Raw genomic sequence first — 13,832 nt, 5'->3', positions numbered from 1 at the left:
GTGTCTTGTTAGGTGATCATATTAAAGTTTATATTCAATCTTTTGACTAATAAAATCCCTGAGCATGGGGACCACATATTATAATGCTTTTACCTTTTTCATAGGATTTAGCACGTTGGCTTGATGTAGTATATTCTATATCAACATTTGCTATTTATAAGTTAAGTTAGTGTTGCATCTCAATAAGTATAAGGCCTTAAATTAATGATTCTCACTCCTGGCAGCCCCTTAGAATTACCTGGGAAATAAAGCTACACTTTAGCCCAACACATCAGAATGTCTGCGCATGAGGCCTCAGCTTTTCCTGCAGGTGATACTATTGCAAACAAAGCTGAGAACCATTGGATTCAGTAGATGAAGTAATGAAGCCAGTGGGTCCCAAGACTAATTGATTATCATGATCAAGATATGAGAATTGCTGATTAGGCAGAGGTCCTGGGGGCATTGCAAAGTCCTCTACAAATAACTAGTATTACATTATGGTGCATTTGGGAGTTTTCACGGCTTTGAGAAATATCCTCCAGCCCTGAATTTTTTAACAGCCACTGGCTGTTAAAATATCTAGTTATGGACACCTATAACTTTTTAAACTTTACATAATAGCTTTCAGACTAGATGTACTTCTTGTTCCTTTTTGCCAACTTAAAAATACTCAAACTCTGTGTCTTTTCTAGGCTGGCCAACATCATCAGCAGACCCTCTCAAGATTGTCTACTCGCCCTTGCTCCTGTTGAGTTACCACCCTTGGAAGCAGGAGATGGGCTTTGCAGCAGCCAACAGGCCATGATCCAGGAGGAGCAGTAAGGGACAGAACTGCTGGTAAGACACTGGGGACAGTTGGTTCTTGGTTTCTAAGGAATATAAATTTATTCCTAATAGTCTCTCTTCTAACCTTCAACTCTAAATTTTTCTGTATTCCTTCAAATACCTTAATTATCTATGCTTTGGACATATGGGTTGGATTTTATGACCTATGAATTCCCTGAAGTTTTGTATTGACTTGTATGTTTGTATGTACATATGCGTGTATGTGTATATATAAAATTTTCTGGAGAAAAAGAAGATTTTCATCATATTCTCAGTGTCTTTGAATTTAAAAAGAGCCATTCAAAAATAGCTATAAGCATGGAGAAACATGATATTTATAACCACTTGTCACAGTATTTCTCCTCCCCATTTGTACCTCACTTATGGCCACTTTGTCTCAATTTGTTAGGACCAAAAAAAACCCTGATTATTTGTGGTTATTTGCTGACCAGAAAAATGAGCACCTACTAAACCTAGGCAGCCAGTTTTCATGATAATTTAGCTCCACCAAACTATCAGAGAACCAGAGTACACAGTGGCAGATATCAGGAGGGCCTATGTAATTTTTCACATGATTTTTCTGAAACTATAAATAGAGGTACTGACAGAGAGGGAGATACCAACTACTTTTTTCATCTACACTGATGTTAATAAAGATCAATTTGTTCTTAATGCCACTGACAGGCTAATGAGTGTCCCAACCTAAAGGTTATTTATCAGACCATCTGTATAGATGAACAAAAGTGAGGAACTGATATTTTTTCCAAAATATTTAAGATGGACATCAGAATGAATTTCATGTATACCTTTGCCTGTACTATAAGTAAGTCAGTTAAAATTTCAGGGGCATTGTTGGAAAGAAAATGGAGGTTAAGTTAAAAAAAAAAAAAAAAAGAATGAGTCTTTTTTTTTTTTTCCTTTTGTAACTCTTTTAGCAGGTAATTCATTTTCAGTTTCACTGAATCTTGTTTATGCATTCAGCATAACAAATCTTCTAAAAGGCCTGTGTAGCTGTAATCTCTGCCCTCACTCTAGATGCCTGAGGATATAAGTATCCACTCTGCCACTTGATACTTCTTAGAGACTGACCTGGGGCTGAGAAATCCTTCCCAGTGTGTCCTCAGTTAAACTCCCATGATTCCTAGATGTTGCCATTTTCAAGACATAAGGCAAGTACATCTGCCTAGATTACCTCTCTGCTCTGGGAATTTTAAGTCACTTCTGTAAGGAAAAGAGAACTCAGCACTACTAACTCTCAGAATGAAAATTTTCCCCTTGCATGCTAATATTTTTAGCGTATTCATTGTCACTGAAAATAGACTTCCTCTTTCCCCTCTCATGCTGGAAAATCTTAGGTAATTATGAATAAAGCATTCTTTGCTTTTCCCCTCCTCCCGAAATGGATGCTTTACCTCACTGTGAGGACTGTGGCTACTCATTCTGTACTTGACCTTTACATGAGAACTGAGATGCATTTTGAAGATGGAAGTTTTACTTCTTTAGTAAAATCATAACAGAACTTTCCTCAGAGACAAAGGATAGGTAAGGAAGGAAGTGCAAAGTTTAGGGAAAAATGTAAGAGAAATTACTAACAAGAAAAGAAGAAATTAAAGTATTAGCTATTTGTTAGAGAGAGAGATTTCACAATTAACTCCCAGAAGAGGTCTTCCCTCAAATCCAAAGAAGAATATTATTTTGCATTTAGCTTTTTATAGTGAGATAAGCTTAGCCTAGGAGATATTTTCAGTGGTAAATAAACCTAGGACTTATTTTTAGTAATATTTATTAGCTTTGTGTTCTTGGAGAAATTATTTAACCTCTTTAAGTCCTGTTTTATTTGGCAAGGAGGAAAATAGGTCATAATAATAATGGGATTATATACATATATGGATATATGTACATATGTAGATAATATATACAGGGCCTGGCAGAAGTAAATTCTAAATTTTATATTAGCAGTTGTTCATTATTATTAATGTTATTAATGTTGCTTTCAGTTTTAAATAATGAATTTAATCAAAATGTATTTCTTGAGCACCTGTCAGGTACCAGGCACTCTTTAGGAACTGGGGTACATTACTGAACAAAAAGGTAAAAGTCCCTGTCCTTGTTTAGCTTAGAATCTAGAGTGGTAGACATAAACAAGATAAATAAATAAAAATGTATAGCACATTAAATACCAAGAGGTGCTAAGCATGAAAAAATTAGCACAGGAAAAGAAAATTGGAGAGATGGTGAGGTAGCAATTAAAGATGGAGTAGTCAGGAAAGACCTCATGAGAAGATTATTTTTTGAGTGAAAACCTAAAAAAATAATAATTTTACAAACAGACCATAAAGTCATATGGGGAATAAAAGGGAGAGGAGAAGGTCACAAAGACCTAGAGGAGTGTGAAGTTTTCACAGAATGATTCAGACAGAACCAGAGGATTTTACATGGCTAAATCATATATCATCTGTAAGTGATATACCCATATAAGTGATATAGGTAAGAACTTTGGAAGTTCAAGGAATAGCAGGGTCTATCTAGACTAAAACAGTTAGAGGAGGACTTCACAAAGGATGATGGCAGATGGTGGCCTGGATCTTGAAAGATAGGAAGAAATTGGATAGGTGGCACAAGAATACAGACTTTCAGTTATAAGATGAAGAAGGTGTGAGAATCTAATGTATAATATGTTGTCTATAGTTGACAACACTGTATCGTATAATTGAAATTTGCTAAGAGAGCAGAAGTGTTTTCACAGGCTCAAAAAGGTAAACTATGTGAGGTGATGAATATGTTCATTAATTTGATGGAGGGTGAATCCTTTCACAATGTATATAGATAGAAAATCATCACATTGTGCACTTTAAAAATAACGCTGAAAGAAAATCTCCAAAGAAGAAGTTCTAATAAAAGTTATTGTTAGACATCACAGTTCCATAGCCCTCACACTATCAGCCATAAAAACAATAATAACAACAACAAACCAAATGGAGAATGACATCCTAGTGGAGAAGTGGAAGAGAAACATAAGATGTTTGAAATAAGGAGTGAAATAAGGATGTTGGCTTTGAAGGCAGGAGGGCTAGGCAAAGGACAAGGGGGAAGAAGGCAATGGGAGGCTATCTGGTATAGAGATGGCAAGTGGTGGGAAAGAAGCTAGAAAAGCAGGTGAGGCCAAATTTTGGAAAGCCCTAAGTCCAGGCTAAAGATTATTACGTGCCATCATACAAATAGCAAGGAGCAATGGAAGCAGGCGAGTAGAAAGATGCATTCAGGTCACTAACAATACAAGTTTAGCAGAGTATGGAGATGGCGGAAGTGGCTGAAGTGATTCAGGAGTGGGTTGAGAACGTGGATTGTGATATTAGAGATAGGACTGAAAAAGGAAGATCGATTTGATAGGGAAAATCCTGAGGATTTGATCACTAATTGCCATTAGGAGATACAGAAGAAGAGTCAAAGGTTTCTCTACAGGTTTTAAAGGACCCATTAAGTGTTGGCATTAAAGGGAATAGGGATATTAGGGCATATTGTGCATCTGAATTCATGGTGACTGAGGTGAGATAACCCACTGTAGGTGTCCTTAAAACTACTAAGGATAAAGTCCATGCAGTGTTTGACAGGCTGAATTGAATTGCTAAGAGCAACTTTCCCTGTGCATTGGAATCCATGTAAATATTAACTTGGCACAAAAAAAAAATTGCATGAGAATCTGCCTTTTTTCTTTTTACACCAAGCTGGATTAACAGAGAATCATAAAAGTGTTGCTCAAAAGTGGGCCATTAGATACCACCTTAGTCCAATTGGCTAATATTATGGCAGACTAAAAGTTACCCAGACATGACACATGACTTCCTAACGGTCATATCAGTGACCGTTAGCTATTGGCAAAACGTGGCCCCAGGTGGCCATATTGAGACCTACTGCACCTCCCTGTCATCTGTAAGAAATGTTAGTGATTTGTATTTTGCCATCTTTTTTGTGGAGAAAGGAGTTAGAAGGTTTGGATTTGCCCATTAGAACTCTCTTGTAGCCATTCCTCTAATTAATATGGACATGTTCACTCTTTCTCACGAAACAGACCCTACTCATTTAGAAGCTTCATTCTTAGTCATCCTCTCCTACCTATCGTCACGGTTGATGTATCCTGATTGAAAAATAAGTCATCTTTCTATTTCATCAATAATTGGAAACAGAACACTTATCTCTAATATTGCATTTTTTTCTGTTTATCTTTCAGAAGAAAAAAATCACTTTTCTTATTTCAAACTTAAATCACCTAGACTTGAAAATTAAGACTCCAAGTGTCCTTTCCTTTCAGACCAGTCTTATGAACTGAAACCCATCATCCTTATTCTAACAAACCCAATTGATTTATCCATGGAGTCACAGGACTTTAAAACAAAAATAGATCCTAGACATCATCTAAGGCAGTTGTCTTCAAACTATTACTCTCCTACCCATCTGTTACTGCTTCCTTCTTTTTAATAAAATGTAATTATCTAGCAAGTGTGCAGAAGTGTATTTAAAGAAGGAAAATGTTTATTTTTCTATTTATAGAAATTTTATAGTAGTGCTACAATTCTTTGTTTCTTTACTCTCTCCATTACACATGGCACATTATGATACAAGTCATAATTTAACCATGGGAAAGCCTTATCTGGTGTATATTTTAAGGCCCAGATTGGTCTCATTGTCTCTATGTCCCAAGAGACTGAATTATAGAAACTATTGACATTCTCATGGGATTCTGCTAAGAACTTTGGCAATCCCTGAATTCACAAATAGCACTGTAGCATTTTTTATTTGCATTAACAGCTATCCACATGTGACCAGTACTATGTGTTTAGAACGGGTAAGCCATGCTAAAATAGACTACACACTATGAAGGTTATTTTCACCATTCTTGTTTCAGTTTCCCCATCAAACAGTGAAGTATCAGTTGTCTCTATTGATCTCATAGGATATTTAAGCAGAAATGAAAGTCTTGGTGAAGACACTTTGTCTTCTGAAAGAAAGTTGCAATGCAAATAAAGACATTATTAATGTTTACCCATATTTACAGATGTTAATCTGACCAAAGCTTTTTCTCAAAATGTGAAATAATGTAGTCTACTCTTATCTATGGGGGAAATGTTCCAAGATCCCCAGTGGATGCCTGAAATTGTGGCATCCTATATATGCTCTCTTTTCCTACACATACATACCTATGATAAAGTTTAATTTATAGACACTGTAAGAGATTAACAACAACTAAAAATAGAATAATTATAACAATATACTGTAATAAAAGTTACATAAATGTACCCTCTCTCTCCTTATTGTACTATACTCACCCCTCTTCTTTTTGTGATGATGTGAGAAGATAAAATGCCTATAGGATGTGGTGAAGTGAGGTGAATGACGTAGGCACTATGACATAGCGTTAGGCTACTACTGACCTTGTGACCATAAGTCAAAAGGCAGATCATCTGCTTCTCGATCGTGGATGACCGTCGATAACCAAAATCGCAGAAAGTGAAACCACTGATGGGCAGGGGAGGGGTGGGAGCGAGGAGCCGGACTACTGTAATGTGTTATCTTGGCTTTTTTAATGTTGAGAAGATTGGTAGAACAATTAATGGGTTTCTTGGAGAATCTGTGATCGTATAGTTAATGTTGTATATGTGTGTAGCAATTTTGTAATTCTCAAAGGCATGCACAGTCCTTGAATTTTGCTGGGAGTCTGGAGGGACTTTAAGGAAAAGAAAAAACGTTGGCCATTCTCAAGATCTTGAATCTCCTCCATACTCACGCATGTGTACACACACATATTCACGTAACATCCTTCCTTAAATCCCCCTAGCCAGCTTGCTTCCTACTTTATTGAGAATATTGAACTCATTGGGCAAGAACTTCTGCTTTTCTTTTCCACCCATACCCCTAAATCCAGCATATCCGTAACTTTTACTTCTTTTCAGAATTTGCTCACTTTTTCCATGAATTAATCATTTCCTGATTGTTCCTTCTGCTTCTATCCCCTTTTTTTTTCTCTTATGGTCAATTTAAAGTGTCCCAGTATGCTCATTCTTAAGTGCATATCTAACCATGTACACTCCTCCTTAATGCCCTTTGATGGATACCCACTGTTAAACTTTGCTAAAGCAGTAGGAAGCTCCCCCCAACACCAACCCACAAAGTTTTTAAAATTATAATGGAATTCTTGTGGTCCATGCAGAGACAGATGCAATGTGGGGCTCTTGGGGTCACCTACTTACCCCCTCTTTAGCTAGTGTGGTCCAGAACAGCTCTGTGAACCCCTGGTACCTAAAATACTCAGTTTGGAAAACAGTTAGCCTACAGAAAATGGACTGTGCACTTGATATCCCTATCTGGTTCTTAATTACTCGTCAACCTCCATGTCACCATATTGTCCCTCAGATTCTGTGAGGTAATTATTCCTAACTCTTTATATGTCTTGAACATAACATTATATTTTACACATTCAAGCCTTGGTACTGGCTGCCCCTCTCCTCCCCCTTTTCCATAAAGACCCAGCTCAGGTTTCTCATCAGCCAAGCCTCATATTTGTAGCACTCGTGTTCCTCAAACACCATACTTACGGTCGTCATTTGTGTCTATTTCTCTACAAACTGAAATCTCTAGGACAAAGACTGTGCCTTATCTTCTTACTCCTAAGAGCTTGCAGTGTCTGGTTACATAGTAGGCACTCAATCACACTCTTCAAAACAACTCACTTTGTGAACCTTTTCATATCTTTTATTTTTTCTTTGTCCCCTCCAGTCCCTAACTAAAATAGATACAACTCTTGCCCCATTTGGGGATGGGAGGCAGGGAGGTAAGGAACTGGGGAAGGTGAGTAGCTGGAACTTGACATAGCAATATCATATACAAAATTAACATTGTTTCAGAGCTTGAACCCCAGACATACTCAGTTGTAACTAACACCTGTGTAAGTAACATTTGATGCCTGAAATATACCGCCCTGCTGCAGAATCCTACCCAAATTAAATGTATTACTATTGGGATTTGTGCTTTTGTTGGCTATTTTGGGAGACTTTAGGGATGTATTCAGTATTCTAATTCCAGTAGTCTTTTATTATTATTATTATTATTATTTTAATGTTTATTTCTGAGACAGAGAGAGACAGAGCATGAATGTGGGAGGGGCAGAGAGAGAGGGAGACCCAGAATCAGAAGCAGGCTCTAGGCTCTGAGCTGTCAGCACAGAGCCCGACGCCCGGCTCGAACTCACAAACCATGAGATCATGACCTGAGCCGAAGTCGGTCACTCAACCGACTGAGCCACCCAGGCGCCCCCTAATTCCAGTAGTCTTGATGAACATAAATGTTTCACTCTAGGAAGAGAAATTTGAAAGCTGTTGTAGATGATATTTAATGTCTATTGGGTGATAATTTTAATGAATATATACACTCAAGCCTTTGTTCAGTAAAAAAACGTGAATTCAGGAAATGTTTTGAAAATTTCAGAAAGTTTAGTTGCTGATAGATTTTTTTATCTAGCAGTTTTTTGTTTTGTTCTGTTTTTCAGTCTCAGGGAGGAGGAGAAAAGTGGTCAGTGTACTTTACAGTATAGGCTCTATGGGAGGCCATATGTTTGGCATTGCTGTCCAGGTGCTTTGTGGTATTAGGAGGACATAGCTGGGATTGTATGCAAGCTCGCAGGGCTAAATCAATATGCTAGATCTCTAGAGAGCATTTTTGGAAAGATTTTTGAGCTCCAGGTTCTCCAACCAAAGAGTAAAGTGATTTTTTAGAATCCATAGCTTTTCTAGATTGTAAGAATTCATAGAAGAGAGTAAATAATCTTCTCAATTAAAATGCAGAATTGAACACTTAGAATTTTAAATGTATTTCACCTAGAACAAAAAAATGTGTAGCCTTGTGTCATATTTATTAAAAGTATACAGATGGTCTCAAAAAGGTTTTATTTCTCTTATTCAGTTTCATACTTTCTGAAAGTAAAATGTACTAGATGTCTTTGTTTAATTTGTACTTCAGTTGTCCAAATTTTCATTTTCAAAAGTTCTACCTTCTCAGGGTGAGTCACTTTTTAGACATTTTAAAAACTGAGATTACTATGATGGTTATTCTATTAGTTTTCCTAGAGTAGCAAAGTAGTAAAACATATTTGAATGAATGCTTAGTACATAGTAAGTATTTAATAGTTTTTGGTTGAGTGAAGGGGTTATGATCATATAGGAAAGAAGATAATATCAAAATATTTTTTAAAAACTTTAATTTTTATTAATGATGTAGAAGAGACTTTTCTTCATTAACATGGGTCATATAACTGGAATATATCATAAAATGCCTACTTTAAATCTCTATTGAGGCCAGTTAAGGCAGAAAGGGGGAGAGAAGTGGCCAGAAGATAAAAAGGGCAGTTTACTTAATTTATGTGACTCAAAATATTTACTAAGTTTGTAATTTACAATTGCAAATTTTGTAAAATTACAAAATTGCTATTACTGTCATCTGAGAGAAAAGTTATGTATTTAAAAGCTCAAAGAAAATGACTATTTCCTCTCATGCCGTGCAGGAATCTTCTTTTTTTTTTAACATTTTATTTATTTTTGAGAGAGAGAGAGAGAGAGCACACAAGCAGGGGAGGGACAGAGAAAGAGGGAGACATAGAATCTGAAGCAGGCTCCTGGCTCTGAGCTGCCAGCACAGAGCCTGACACAGGGCTTGAACTTGAGAACTGTGACATCATGGCCTGAGCTGACCATGAGATCATGACCTGAGCCACTCAGGTGCCCCCGTGTAGGACTCTTCTTTATTGCCTTCCTAGAAAGGACTAATCTAGCACCTCATTGGGTTCTTCTAATAATGGTCCACTCAATGATTTAGTACATTTTTAGAAAATTTCACTTGTTTAGTGTCATGCTGAGCTACAATGTACATTTGGTACAGAATGTTGGATCCCTTTTTCATACAGAGATCCCTTAAAGATTAAACTTTGGTGTTGGGTATTTCAGGTACCATCAGATGATCCTAGGGTTCCCCTATACTTCTCTGGGTGCTGTACCTCTATCAGTCTAGTCCTGAGGCACGCTTACTTTCTTGCCCACCAGACCACACTGCCCCATCACACTGAAGCTACAACATACTTTTCATCACACAAGCAGCTGATAAGCCAAATCTCTTCCATTGAAACTTTGTGACTGTGATGGTCTAAATCAGGGTTGAAGATTTTAACACTTAATTCATTAAATTCCATTTTCTTACGTTTAGTTCCTCCTTTAAGCCTAGGCAAATTTATGAAAATCTGTTTCCATTCCATTTATTGTTTATAAACACATGCTCCCTTCTGTCCCTTTCTCATTTCCTCCATACATTTCATGAGGATGACTTCTGTGTTGTCTTTGATATTACTGATTTAAATTTTGATATAATTTTAAGTGGATAATCATTGAGAGAACAAGTCATATGTTTTTCATTAAAATCTTACCTAAAATTTAGAATACTTCTTATTCATGCACTCTTCCCCTAGCCTTCCCCCACCTTGTCCACCTTTCCTAAACAAAGGACAAATACTGAATTGGCCTGGCCTTACTGGAGTCATTTTAAGGACTTTGTTTAGTGAGTTGGACACAATTATGAATCATGAACCTAAGGATGTATTAGAAGGTAGGCTTGAGGGCACCTGGGTGGCTCAGTCTTGGTTAAGTGCCAGACCCTTGATTGAAATTCAGGTCATTATCTCATGGTTGGTGAGATCTAACCCGCATTGGATTTTCTCTCTCTCTCCTCTCTCTCTCTCTCTCTCTGCCCCTCTCTGCCCTCTGCGCCTCTCCCTGCTCTCTCTCTCTCTCACTCACTCTCTCTCTCTCTCTTTCTCTCACTCACTCATACTCTTTCAAAATAAATAAACTTAAAAAATAAAAATAAGATAGGCTTGAACATGTAGAGGCAATTTTCTCAGTTCTGAATTTGTGGTTCTGTTTGCCTTTGCTTAGGAAGAGGGAACATACTGTTCCATTGGTTGTGCAGATAATGCATTTTTCATCTTTGATCCATTGATAGACTTAATTTTCCGTATAACCAATTTATCAGGAATAGCAGCTATTACACCTGATAATAGATCATAGAAACCTGAGAATGTTTGGTCTAAGTCACATTAGAATATGAGGGTCAGAATGATATAATAAGCACAACTGGCAAGGATATGAAGAACTGTGAATTTGTTTTTAGAGGACATTAGAACTGATGTATTTAAGCTTTAAACTTCCACTATTGTTTCCCTAAGCATCAGTTCATCATTATTTCTATTTGGGAAAATTCCTTCAAGAGTTTTGTCAACATCAGAAAAGGGATGTTTATATATAAAAATACCTGCTAAGTCCCTACTCTTTATATGTTCAGTCAACCACAATCTAATTACCTTTTTACTCTTCATTTACTTCCTTTCTGAGAACACTGCTTCTTCTTTGTCTGATATGAATACACACACACACACACACACACACACACACACACACACACACACTTTTTTTAACACCTAGGTCACACTTTTAATCAAAAAGAGAAAGAAGGTTGACTTCACTGGGATGCTGTTGTTGTGTTTCATGTTCATGAGATAATTGTCTTGAGACAACTTGATTGAAATACCTGTTGATGAATCCTATACCTAGAAGATTGAGAAGAATTGTCTTTCAAATCAGTTTTTCTTGGGGTGAGCACCAGGTGTTGTATGGGAACCAATTTGACAATAAATTTCATATTAAAATAATAATAATAATAATAATAATAATAATAAAGCAGATACATTAGGGCAATGTGAAAGAACAAACATGGGCTTGAGAAGTCCCTTTGTGTAAGAAGGCTCAACCCAATAAATTGGCTCAGGAAAAATCATTCTAAAAAAAAAAAATAAAATAAAATCAGTTTTTCAGCTGAATCATTTAAGTACTTACAAATCAAGAGTTTGATTTGGAAACATTACATTCAATATATTTTTAAAAGTTGGATAAATTTCCCTTTAAAACAAAATCACTTCTCCAGAAGAGGCTCCATTTTTTTCCCCAAATACATAATGGAGAAGAAAACTTTTCCTATTGAAATGATTCATACTAATATATATTGCTTGCTCTATTGTTTAATGCAAGGTATGTCTTAAAAATTTTGTTGGATGTGTAAGTATATTTTCATGTATTCATAATAAATAACACAACAGATGTGAGGCAAAAAAAAAAAAGGATTTAAAAATGATAAATAATGTGTGCATTGGTGCTATGCTGGTTTCTGTTCCCATTGCAGTGCTCAATAGTTTTCTGCTGATAAAATTATCAGTTGATAACATTTAAACCAGGCACTTTAGTAAGTGGAGATATTACTTATTTATGAGCTTTTTTTTTTTTTAACTTAATTTTACTGAGGGGGTTTCAGGACTACTAATCATGGATTATATGAAGCAAAGTATAAAGCAATAGAAGGTCACCTCCAAGTTGGGGATAGAGTTGAATTCCTGCCAATATAGTTTACTATGGTATTATTAACAGGACACCTTCATCCAAAGTCTTTACATTACCAACTCCTGCCCTCCAGATCTGTGTGACCATGGAAACTGCTGCATATTTTGTGAGATAACACTATCCCCCAACTTCATTCCTTGATGTATTTTGAACATAGATGTATGTCCAATGAACTAGTTCCCAGAGAAATATATGAATGAGTACATACACACACACACACACACACACACACACACACACACACACACACTTATCTCTTCAAACTTTATTATTACAGAAGATTTGCAAAAACTGTGGATAAATAGCATATATTAATCTTACTTAATGGATGGATGATGTTGAAAGTAATATGAAAATCAAATTAATTCTGTTTTTCCTAGCCCTCGCCTTTGAGAAGCCTGAGTGTTCTGGGAGGTAGGCTGACTGCTTCAGGGTAAGCAGGTGAATTACTGGTTGCATTGAGTCCACCTCTCAGATGCTCTGAATGCTTATGTAATAACTTTCTACCCACTGCTGCATACAACCTCCATTTTAAAAAGTCTGTAATTCAGTTTTTTTCTTTTTAATCTTTTGTTATAAACTGATACATTGTTATTAAAGAAATTATTAAAGGAAACACTTTTCTAATTACTCATTGTTCTCAGATACCTTAGTGATTGTTTTTCATCTCTGAAATTCTGTTTTCCTTAAAGGCAATAATTTTTTTTTGTCCTCTTGTGAGTGATACTTAATATTTTTAGTACCATCATAACTTTAATCAATCAAGGCCATATTAAGCCCTTATTTTGAACCATATTTCTACTTTTTGTAATGAAGCTTGGGTGTTTTTTTTTCTCCATTATTGATAATTTATTGAAGAGAAAGTACCACCCTTCATGTTCTGTTGTTTTGTATAGGATTACTGACAACAAAATAGGGGACACAATATTAACACCATAAAGAGTTTATGGTGAAGAAATGGAATGGTTGTGAACTATAGCAGGCAAAATGAAAATTTAGTAAATGCAAATGTTTTCTGGACCAAAGCAGAACACGAGTCAACAAACGTATCAAATATAATTGGATACCTAGCCAAATATTTTTTTAATGTTTAAGAAGGGTCAGTGAAACATTTGAATTGCATAGTCTTCCCAATAAACTGAAAATGACCTAATGATGTTTGAGCTCCTGAAGTACTTGAACTTCTCTTTTATTCTTATTATGATCCCTAACACTGTGCTTGGAACATGGTAAGTAATCAATAAATGGTTGGCAGATGAATAATGATTATCATTGATTTACTAAACAAGGGAGAGAGTTGGGAAAGTGCTATCTATCAATATCAAGTTGTTTACTTTGGAACATTTTATGTGAGATTAGGGAGGAAAACAAAAGTGAGCCATACGACTGTGCTATCCTAAGAATTACTTCCATTCTTACATGGAGCCCCGTACAAATTTATATTTGGCCTATATAATTTCACCAGGGTACACAAAGCACCAAATTAGTTTAGAAGGTAGTTGGAAAAGGATGCAATAGGAGAGGGTTTTAAACTGTGGA

The 13,832-nt window shown here is 36.1% G+C and overlaps 1 protein-coding gene across 1 annotated transcript in view; it reads left to right on the top strand.

Moving 5' to 3' along the window:
* The window catches only part of TET2 (tet methylcytosine dioxygenase 2), a 137,575-nt gene that overhangs the window by 40,099 nt on the left and 83,644 nt on the right, over positions 1 to 13,832 (top strand). The window contains 1 exon segment of the mRNA XM_043571292.1: positions 675 to 819. The gene's annotated coding sequence lies outside the window, so the exon portion shown is untranslated.

This window comes from Prionailurus bengalensis, chromosome B1 (assembly GCF_016509475.1).
Source record: "Prionailurus bengalensis isolate Pbe53 chromosome B1, Fcat_Pben_1.1_paternal_pri, whole genome shotgun sequence".
Classification (NCBI taxonomy): domain Eukaryota; kingdom Metazoa; phylum Chordata; class Mammalia; order Carnivora; family Felidae; genus Prionailurus; species Prionailurus bengalensis.
This window is presented reverse-complemented; position numbering and strand designations above follow the sequence as displayed.